A 12,245-nucleotide genomic window follows, 5' to 3' on the forward strand; every position below is an offset into this window, starting at 1 on the left:
CCCCAAGGAAGACATGACACAGGCCATTGGAGCAAGATGTTTCATTAAGTTGGCCAGGAAGACAGCTTTTCTTAGAGAGACTTTTTTTGGAAAAGAAATTCCTCCTTTCAAGTAAAATAACCCTGACTGAAATCACTGGGCTATGCCAGCGACATCAGGGCATCGTTAAAAGAAAAGCCTTGACTAAGCAATGTTTATAATTTCAGAGTTGTTTGGAGTTTATGGTATAATTTATGCCATGTGTTCTATCATTAACAGTTTTTAAGACCAACCTATTTTTTTTTTTTTTTAATTCAACTGAGCACAAAACACCCACTTACGACACGGCATCTCCCCTAATAAGGAAGACACACTCTTTCATTGAACTGGGAGGTTTCCTTTCTAAACCATTATTTGTTGGGTAGCATTTCCCTTCATCTATCTAACTGGCTACAGACAATGAAAACAACTTAAAGAGCAAAGAGTTCAATTTCAAGGTCTACTTGCCCGGAATTTGTACTGTGAGCTGTCTGCCATAGGAATAGTTCAGTTTGCTGGTAGGAGTCTGCCTTGATTCGTGTTTAAGAACTGGAAACATCTCTGGGGCTGAGCATAGCCTCAGAAGTATCTTTCAAGAATGCCTTCAGGGGGCAACAAGGCAGTGTTCCTTTAGGTGGAGTGAAAGGGAGGCCACAGCTGTGAGGAGTTGAGCTCTGACTCCTAGCACGTAACTGCCAAAAGTACATTGTTGAGCATACCACAACACAGACCCCTGAAAGGGCTCAGTTCCTTCTCAGAGGTCTGACTGTATGAAATATGGGCTGTGTAGAATAGTCCCTAAGGAACACTGAACTAGTGGAACATCTAGTGCAGCTTTAAAAAATTCTACCAACAAATTTCTTTGAAAATAAAGCAACACACACACACACACACACACACACACACATGCACACATACAGACACACACACACACACACACCCCAAACCTAATCTCTGCCTTGGTTTAGATTTCACAGGAGAGGAATAAGGCTTGAAATGCTACTTCTGCAACATTAGTAAAAACATGACTAAGTCTACACTGTGAACTATAAGGAAGTTCTTTGTCCCTGACTTATTTCTATGTTACTGCTTCCTATCCATGATGTAGCCTGATCTTGGTAACTACCAATAGCCCAAACGCCTCATGTGCTGACTCTCAGGTCTTCCCAGCTCACGAAAGAACTGAGGCATGAGTAATATGGCTTTGGGAACCCTATGACAAATACGGGGGTTGGGAGTATACAAAACATGCAAGATAACAGACATCTGAATCACACATCCATCCCCTGAGTCATGCTTAGTGCCTCCCTCCTTTATACCCACAAAAAATTGGTTGCTGAATTTTATCTGCCTCCTAGGAAATTCTTTAAGTCTGAACCCTCTTGCTGTCCTTGGAATCACCACTGCCATGGCTCTTGCCAGCAGTATTTAACAGCCTCCTCACTGAGCTCCCTGACTTCCCTTTTGTCTTCTTCCATTCTATTCTCAGTACTGCCTCACAGTGATCCTCCTAAAGCACAAATCATCTCTTGCCAATGAATTCCAAAGTCCTGTCATTGACCACAGAATAGAGTTCAAACTCCTTCCAAGAGCCTTTGATGGCGTGGGGATCTATCTGGGTTTTGTCACTGACTGGTGTTTGCCGCAGCCTCCTCACCCATAAATGAGGATAATAATAGTACTGCTCTCACGAGGTTGTCATAGGGGTTCAGTGAGATAAGGTAAGTAAAAAAGTCTTAATGCCAGATACAGAAGAGACGCTTAAATGAAAGCTGTTACCAGTGCACATAGCCCTCAGCCCATAGCTCTTACACTGACTAACTTGTAGTTCCTGGAGTGGCCTCAGCAACTCAGTGCCTGTTGTTTTTCATTAATTGATTGATTATCCATTCATCAGATATTTACTGAAAACCTATGTCTGTGGCCTCAGCACCAACAATTCACTGAGTGCCAAAGACATAGCAATGAACAAGACAGGGTAGGTACTAGCTCCCCTGAAATTTACATTCCAGAAGTGAACACCCAAATAACAAAATTAGAAAGACTAATAATACTAAATATTGGAGAGGATGTAGAGCATCTGAAATTCTCATACAATTGTTGCTGGGAATGTAAATGGTGCAGCTACTCTGGAATACAGTCTGGCAGCTTGTTATGAAGCTGGCAGGCACTCACCACATGGCCCTATAATTCCACTCCTAGGTTCCTAAAGAAAAGAAAGAAAAAGTGGGGCACCTGCTTCTTTAAAATAAATAAATCTTAAAAAAAAAAGAAAGAAAAAATATATATCCACACATGTAAATATTTGTATATTAATATTCATGGCAGCTTTATTCATAATATGCAAAATGGAAACAATGCAAATGTCTGTCAACCAATGAATGGATAGATTGTGGTATGTCTCTACAGTGGAATACTATTCAGCCATACAAAGGGATGAATCAACTGATAGATGTGTCAACAAGCACAAATCTTGAAAAAATTATGTTGAGCCAAAAGAAAGTCAGATATCAATAAATATATACTGTTTGATTCCATTTATATATTCCAGAACAGGCAAAACTAATTAATAGGGACTAGGGACAGAAAGCAGACCAGTGGTTACCTATGGTCAACTCTGCAATGGAGGGAAGGAAGAGAATTGACTATAGAGAAGGAGCTATTTAGAGTGATGAAAATATTCTGTATCTTGATTGGGTGATGGATATGCATACCTGCACATTTAAAATCAGTACATTTTATTGGATTTAAATTATACTTCAACAAAGTTGAATTTTTTAAGATAAAAGATTAGTGAATGTTTATTACCTAAGAGAGACTAAACATGAAGAAATCCATTACCCATGTGAAGAATTAAATCAGACAATTCAATCATTACAGTTACAATCAAGAACTTAAACATTACTTTACACTTCAAGTGAGTATTGGGGGTATTTCAATTTAAATTGAATACAACCCAGGTAGTTTGGAACATTCTATAGTATTCCTGTATTCTGAGGTCATTTAATGATTTCTTCTGTGATAAGTATTGTGCTAAATCTTAGGGAAACAATGATAAAAGACAGTCTTATGGATAAGACAGATAAGAAAGAAGACAATTACAATATAGTTCTAAGAAATGTTTTAATAGAGTTGTATACAAAGTGCTATGGGGTTTGTGTGGAAGAGTGAACATGTAAGCTTGAGGTGTCAAATGGAGATATTGAATACGAGTCTGGATGTAAAGATTTGGAGTTCTCCCCTTGCCAAAGAAACAGATTTGTGAATTATCAGCACGTGTGTGGTAGATGAAGTCATGTAAATGGAAAGAAAGAGTGCAGAATAAGAAGGAGAGCTGAGAACAGAGTTTTAAGGGTCAAGAGTAGGAGGAACCTTCAGAGGAGTTTGAGAAGGAGTCATGTGCTGTCATGAAAACCAAGATAGAAAGAGTTTCAAGTTGGAGGGAGTATCTCCTGTGTCAACTGCTGCAAAGAGATCCAGGAAGATAAGGATTTGACAACTATTTAGACACAGGAGAAGGGCAAGGAGTGGGGCAGAGGCTAGACTAAGGAGTGGAAACAATGAATGCTAGAAGCTGTGAAAAGCAGACAGTAAAAGGATCAGAGACAACAATTATGGGGGAGATTTTACTAAGTACTAGAGAGACTAAAGCCCAGAGAGGTGAATGGCTGATATTTCTGGTAGACTTGATTGTGGAACTCAGGCAAGGGTGCAAATTTTACCTCTATCCTTGAGAATTCAGTTAGTAAAATTAAGTCCAGTATGAAATAGAAAATTTTAGCTTGGCACCTACTCTAGAGACCATTTCTACAGCTGATCTTTTCTCTCATGATATAATGGCCTCTATGATTGATCACCTCCATGTGCTGGGCACCAGGCTTGTGCCTTCTGTAGATTTGGTCTTTGTGGCTTCTCTGCTTCTGGGTAGTATGGTAAGCACAAACTCTAGACACATTTTTAAAGATTCTTTGAAGTGAATGGAAGAGACGGAAATCAGAAGCCAAACATTCATTAGAATATGCTGTTCTTAGAAGGCCCTTTGATATAAAATATTTTCATGCAAAAATCCAGCACTTTTTTGGTGCCGCCCATGAATGTGAGATATCACACCAGGCCTGCACCTTCCAGGGCCAACCCAATAGCTGTGATGAACTGCCTCTTGCTAGAATGAAATTACCATAGTGTGTTGCCTTTCTCCTGAAGGTGGCCATGAGGCTGCTGCTACTTCCCTTTTGGTGGCACAACATACAACAGAGAGTGAGCATCAATCTGGACAGTGAAACGTGGCTCAGTCTGACTGCATTTTAGATCCTAAATAGAAGAGCTAAGTGTTCTGCATGCTCTGCTATCAAGACCCTGATTCCAATATTTATCATGCCTGCTAGGTCTCAATTTCTGGCTGTTAAATGAAAGGGCATTGAGTACCACCCTATGTTTGTATATGGGTATTTGCAAGCACCACTGTATATGCCATTGAAATTCTATTTATACTTTATAATCACATGCATTGCTCAGTGTAATTTATATGTAGAGATTATTTACTTTGAAAAAAGAGAGCTAATAATTTTGACTAAATCATGCAGTTTAGAAAATTTTCCAATAAAGTCAGTAACCAGTGTATTTTAATTTAATCTAATGCAGCCTAACTAATTCACCTTTGTTCATTCAATGTGGTTCGGTTAAAAAGAAAACAAAACTTTTATTGGAGATGATATCTTTGATGTAAGGTCTTAATACTTTCATGAAAGAAAAACAAAATAAAACATAACTCAATGGCAAATCATTAAACATTTAAGCCAAAAGATAATAGACCAAAAGGAAAGAAGGGAGGGGGAAAGAAGGGAGGGAAGGAGAGAGAGAGGGAGGGAGGGAGGAAGGAAGGAAAGAAAGTTGTATTCTATTTAAGGGACTGCATAGGCCATGTTAAGGAAGAGTCCTATTTTATCTAATGTGCATCAATGCAGAGTTATCCCTAAGCAAAAAATTTCTGTTGTTTTTAAAATTAGATTTCATTAAATAATGAGGCTCAATAGAATAATTGTTGAGAATGATTTTTATGAACTAAAGTTCTGAGAGAACAAAGAACCTTTATTTTACAATAGAATATTTTTAAATGCTCATTTTAATCAAATAGCTACAGATAAAACTTTAATTTATTTATATCCAAAGATTCTATAGAGAGATCTAGGCACCAGCTGGATGGAGGAAACTGCAGTGTAAGTTCATTCCAATACTGTTACTCTAATGTTTATATAAACCTTGAACTTTCACTGCAGTTCTGTAGTATACTGTTCCCTGATCTAGAAGACTTCTGAAGACCCTCTGTTCCTAGAAACAGAGTTCCAACCATTGTTTAATCAAATTTTCCTGAGGAGTGAAAAGGAAACAGGGAATGCCTATTAAATTCTGGACACTGGTGTATGTATTATCTTATCTAAACCTCACAGAAACCTTATGAATCCCTTTTGCAGATGGGGAATCTTTTGCAGATGGGGAATCTTAGTGTGAGAGACATTAATTAACCTGAACAAAGTTACACAGCTCGTTAAATGAGTGCCAGAGTCTCAATTTAAGTAAAGTCTGGCTCCTTACAAAAAAATCATGTGACCTCCGAGGATGAAATGTTCTTTATTTGATTTGATAGATATTTTTTGTCATATACTTAAGCTACCATTAAAAAGAAGGTATACCTGAATGTGAACATATATTAAATCTAGGAGAGGACATTGACCTTGACACATATCTCATGATCCCACCTTGCTCTTTCTGGAGGAAACTCCAGAACCAGGTGACAATTCCTGGAGACAGTTGCTAAGACTTTGATTTTCCCAGATATTTCCAGGGACTGATGAGGTTCAGTTTATTCTCTGTAGATTCAGGTGAGAGCAAAAGAACAAGCCACAGGGAAGATTAGCCTTTCCTTAAAGCATAAGATAGTAACTATGGCTGTAATGGCTCAGTGCAAATACTAGGTACCAGTGGTTACTACCACTTGCTCAAGAGAGGCACAACTGCTCCCTAACCACTAAATGTTATTAATAAGAAACATACCTAATGGGAAAGGACAAGGAAAAGGCAAACATAAGTGATTATTAATAATATACACACCAAAAAATCCCATAGTTACAATATTATATTAGACTAAACAATAATTAAAGAAGAAAAAAGGTACTATGAAATGACAAAAGATATCATTCACAAAAAAAAGATGTAATATTTTTGTGCTAAGCAACTCTAGTGCCAAAGGAACTATTGATTTCTTTGGTGCTAATGAATCCAATTACAATACTGAAAATTAAGACAATTTTAGAAACATGTGATATACACATAGCAAAATGTGTCTTATATTAAAGAGTACATATCCTTCCATTGTGATATTTGACTGGATATTTGACTACAAATAACCTTACTAAATTATAGACACCAGAAATTTTTCCAGGCCTTATTTTCTGATTATAATCCAATAAAACTAGAAAGTAACAATAAAAAGAGAAGAAAAAGCTTAACTATTAGAAGGTATCCTGAATGTTAATGAGCTAAATGCCCCAATCAAAAGACACAGGGTATCAGAATGGATAAAAAAACAAAACCCATCTATATGTTGCCTACAAGAATCTCATTTTAAACCCAAAGACACCTCCAGATTTAAAGTGAGGGGGTGGAAAAGAATTTACCATGCTAATGGACATCAGAAGAAAGCAGGAGTGGCAATCCTTATATCAGATCAATTAGATTTTAAGCCAATGACTATAATAAGAGATGAGGAAGGACACTATATCATACTCAAAGGATCTGTCCAACAAGAAGATCTAAAAATTTTAAATATCTATGCCCCTAACGTGGGAGCAGCCAACTATATAAACCAATTAATAACAAAATCAAAGAAACACATCAACAATAATACAATAATCGTAGGGGACTTTAACACTCCCCTCACTGAAATGGACAGATCATCCAAGCAAAAGATCAACAAGGAAATAAAGGCCTTAAATGACACACTGGACGAGATGGACATCACAGATATATTCAGAACATTTCATCCCAAAACAACAGAATACACATTCTTCTCTAGTGCACATGGAACATTCTCCAGAATAGATCACATCCTCGGTCCTAAATCAGGTCTCAACCGGTATCAAAAAATTGGGATCATTCCCTGCATATTTTCAGACCACAATGCTCTGAAGCTAGAACTCAATCACAAGAGGAAATTTGGAAAGAACCCAAATACATGGAGACTAAACAGCATCCTTCTAAAGAATGAATGGGTCAACCAGGAAATTAAAGAAGAATTGAAAAAATTCATGGAAACAAATGATAATGAAAACACAACGGTTCAAAATCTGTGGGACACAGCAAAGGCAGTCCTGAGAGGAAAATATATAGCGGTACAAGCCTTTCTCAAGAAACAAGAAAGGTCTCAGGTATACAACCTAACCCTACACCTAAAGGAGCTGGAGAAAGAACAAGAAAGAAATCCTAAACCCAGCAGGAGAAGAGAAATCATAAAGATCAGAGCAGTAATCAATGAAATGGAAACCAAAAAAACAATAGAACAAATCAACGAAACTAGGTGCTGGTTCTTTGAAAGAATTAATAAGATTGAAAAACTCCAGCCAGACTTATCAAAAAGAAAAGAGAAAGGACCCAAATAAATAAAATCATGAATGAAAGAGGAGAGATCACAACTAACACCGAAGAAATACAGACAGTTATAAGAACATACTATGAGCAACTCTACACCAACAAATTTGACAATCTGGAAGAAATGGATGCATTCCTAGAGACATATAAACTACCACAACTGAACCAGGAAGAAATAGAAAACCTGAACAGACCCATAACCAGTAAGGAGATTGAAACAGTCATCAAAAATCTCCAAATAAACAAAAGCCCAGGGCCAGATGGCTTCCCAGGGGAATTCTACCAAACATTTAAAGAAGAACTAATTCCTATTCCCCTGAAACTGTTCCAAAAAATAGAAATGGAGGGAAAACTTCCAAACTCATATTATGAGGCCAGCATCACCTTGATCCCAAAACCAGACAAGGATCCCATCAAAAAAGAGAACTACAGACCAATATCCTTGATGAACACAGATGCAAAAATTCTCACCAAAATACTAGCCAATAGGATTCAACAGTACATTAAAAGGATTATTCACCACGACCAAGTGGGATTTATTCCAGGGCTGCAAGGTTGGTTCAACATCCGCAAATCAATCAATGTGATACAACACATTAATAAAAGAAAGAACAAGAATCACATGATACTCTCAATAGATGCTGAAAAAGCATTTGACAAAGTACAGCATCCCTTCCTGACCAAAACTCTTCAAAGTGTAGGGACAGAGGGCACATACCTCAATATTATCAAAGCCATCTATGAAAAACCACTGCAAGTATCATTCTCAATGGAGAAAAACTGAAAGCTTTTCCGCTAAGGTCAGGAACACGGCAGGGATGTCCATTATCACCACTGCTATTCAACATAGTACTAGAAGCCCTAGCCTCAGCAATCAGGCAACAAAAGGAAATTAAAGGCATCCAAATCGGCAAAGAAGAAATCAAACTATCACTCTTCGCAGATGTTATGATACTATATGTGGAAAACCCAAAAGACTCCACTCCAAAACTGCTAGAACTTGTACAGGAATTCAGTAAAGTGTCAGGATATAAAATCAATGCACAGAAATCAGTTGCTTTTCTCTACACCAACAACAAGACAGAAGAAAGAGAAATTAAGGAGTCCATCCCATTTACAATTGCACCCAAAACTATAAGATACTTAGGAATAAACCTAACCAAAGAGGCTAAGAATCTATACTCAGAAAACTATAAAGTACTCATGAAAGAAATTGAGGAAGACACAAAGAAATGGAAAAATGTTCCATGCTCCTGGATTGGAAGAATAAATATTGTGAAAATGTCTATGCTACCCAAAGCAATCTACACATGTAATGCAATTCCTACCAAAATACCATCCATTTTTTTCAAAGAAATGGGACAAATTATCCTAAAATTTATATGGAACCAGAAAAGACCTGGAATAGCCAAAGGAATATTGAAAAAGAAAGCCAAAGTTGGTGGCATCACAATTCCAGACTTCAAGCTCTATTACAAAGCTATCATCATCAAGACAGCATGGTACTGGCATAAAAACAGACACATAGATCAATGGAACAGAATAGAGAGCCCAGAAATAGACCTTCAACTCTATGGGCAACTCATCTTCGACAAAGCAGGAATGAATGTCCAATGGAAAAAAGACAGTCTGTTCAATAAATGATGTTAGGAAAATTGGATGGCCATATGCAGAAAAATGAAATTGGACCATTTCCTTACACCACACACGAAAATAGACTCAAAATGGATGAAGGACCTCAATGTGAGAAAGGAATCCATCAAAATCCTTGAGGAGAACACAGGCAGCAACCTCTTCGACCTCAGCCGCAGCAACATCTTCCTAGGAACATCGCCAAAGGCAAGGGAAGCAAGGGCAAAAATGAACTATTGGGATTTTATCAAGATCAAAAGCTTTTGCACAGCAAAGGAAACAGTTAACAAAACCAAAAGACAACTGACAGAATGGGAGAAGATATTTGCAAATGACATATCAGATAAAGGGCTAGTGTCCAAAATCTATAAAGAACTTAGCAAACTCAAAACCCAAAGAACAAATAATCCAATCAAGAAATGGGCAGAGGACATGAACAGACATTTCTGCAAAGAAGACATCCAGATGGCCAACAGACACATGAAAAAGTGCTCCATATCACTCAGCATCAGGGAAATATAAATCAAAACCACAATGAGATATCACCTCCCACCAGTCAGAATGGCTAAAATTAACAAGTCAGGAAATGACAGATGCTGGCGAGGATGCGGAGAAAGGGGAACCCTCTACACTGTTGGTGGGAATGCAAGCTGGTGCAGCCACTCTGGAAAACAGCTTGGAGGTTCCTCAAAATGTTGAAAATAGAACTACCCTATGACCCAGCAATTGCACTACTGGGTATTTACCCTAAAGATACAAACGTTGTGATCTGAAGGGGCACGTGCACCTGAATGTTTATAGCAGCAATGTCTACAATAGCCAAACTATGGAAAGAACCTAGATGTCCATCAACAGATGAATGGATAAAGAAGATGTGGTGTATATATACACAATGGAATACTATGCAGCCATCAAAAGAAATGAAATCTTGCCATTTGCGATGACATGGATGGAACTAGAGGCTATCATGCTTAGCAAAATAAGTCAATCAGAGAAAGACAACTATCATATGATCTCCCTGATATGAGGAAGTGGAGATGCAACATGGGGGGTTAAGGGGGTAGGAGAAGAATAAATGAAACAAGATGGGATTGGGAGGGAGACAAACCATAAGTGACTCTTAATCTCAGAAAACAAACTGAGGGTTGCTGGGGGGAGGGGGGTTGGGAGAAGGGTGGTCGGGTTATGGACATTGGGGAGGGTATGTGCTATGGTGAGTGCAGTGAAGTGTGTAAACCTGGCGATTCACAGACCTGTACCCCTGGGGATAAAAATATATGTTTATAAAAAATTTAAAAAATTTAATAAAAAAAAGCTTAACTATTAGAAATTAAGAAACACACTAAATCCTAAACCAGAGTAAAAGCAAACTAGAAAGTTACAACATACCACTTCATATTAAAATATATGAGATATAACTAAGGCTAAATATATATGAAAATTTACTCCTTCAATACTTTTATTACTAAAAATAAAAACTCAAATTAAGAAATTTAACATTATTAAATTTAATATTTCTAATTTTAAATATTAGAAAAATAATATGAAAATAACTCCATAGAAGGCAGGAGATATAAATTAATAAAGATAAAAGATTAAAATAATGAAATAAAGGGGCACCTGAGTGGCTCAGTGGGTTAAAGCCTCTGCCTTCGGCTCAGGTCATGATCCCAGGGTCCTGGGATCGAGCCCCGCATCGGGCTCTCTGCTCGGCAGGGACCCTGCTTCCTCCTCTCTCTCTGCCTGCCTCTCTGCCTACTTGTGATCTCTGTCTGTCAAATAAATAAAATCTTAAAAAAAAACCCCACAAAACTTAAAAAAAAAGAAATAAAAACTAACAAAAAGAAAAATTTAAAAACTGTAAAGACCCACTAAGTTTCATTAAAAGGAAAAGAAAACAAAAACAGATGAGATTAGCAATGAGAAATATACCACAGATACTGAATAGATTAAAAGAACTATAAGAGAATATTACATGTGATTATAAGATAATCAATTTGAAAGTCTAAGAGAACTATATGACTTCCTATAAAAATTTAAAGTACCAAAATTGATCCACCTAAAGTTAAAAAACACCCACTTGAACAGACCAATAACTGTATACTAGATTGAAAAGATAAAGAGCTCCCATTTGAAAAAAAAAAAAAAGATATGCCACAGAAGCATGTATTAAGACAAGATAGTTTTGTAATTGGGTTCTATTTAATCCTTAAAGACAGGTCATACATATGGTTATTTGTGTTATACCAAGCCACAGAAAAAGTATGTAAACTCCCTGATTCATTTTTGGAAGCTAACATAACTGTACTCTTAAAACCCAATAAATACAAACTATAGATATGATTATTGAAAAATAAATTTAACCTATAAAAAGGATTAATAGGAACTCTTTCTTTGCAACAAATCTATAAGAATAATATCAAGATTTCTGCTATCTAATTGCTCCATGGTACTGAGACAAGTTAGGAGAGAGCGCTCCACAGTGTCTGGGTAGGATATACCTAGGTCCAGCCAGGAGACCATTATCTGCATGAGTACTAGTGTGTGTTTCTAAGCTGAAACAAAGAAGCCAAATCTTCAGAAGATGGCAGTTATCACTGGGAAAGTTCAACTCATACAAAGTTTTCCTGACCTATTAGTTTTATCTTAGCTAAAACTTACACAGAACTTCATTGTTCAGGCATTGGCTAAGCACTCTTGCATTATTTTCTCATTTAATTTCAATATCCCCATAAGGTAGGTACTATTATCCCCATTTTGAAAATGATGAAACAGACTTTCCAGTGTCACACAACAAATGGCACAGCCAGGACTTGAATATGGATGTGAATCCCATTTAGAACCATTCTGTGTACACTCTCCCTAAACCCACCCCACTGTTCTTATCCCTACCATATTTGTATATGTTATTTATTTTGTCCAGAACATTTAACCAAAGCAATAATAGTAGT

This window comes from Enhydra lutris, unplaced genomic scaffold (assembly GCF_002288905.1).
Source record: "Enhydra lutris kenyoni isolate GAN:26980312 unplaced genomic scaffold, ASM228890v2 scaffoldscaffold9, whole genome shotgun sequence".
NCBI classification, from domain to species: Eukaryota; Metazoa; Chordata; class Mammalia; order Carnivora; family Mustelidae; genus Enhydra; species Enhydra lutris.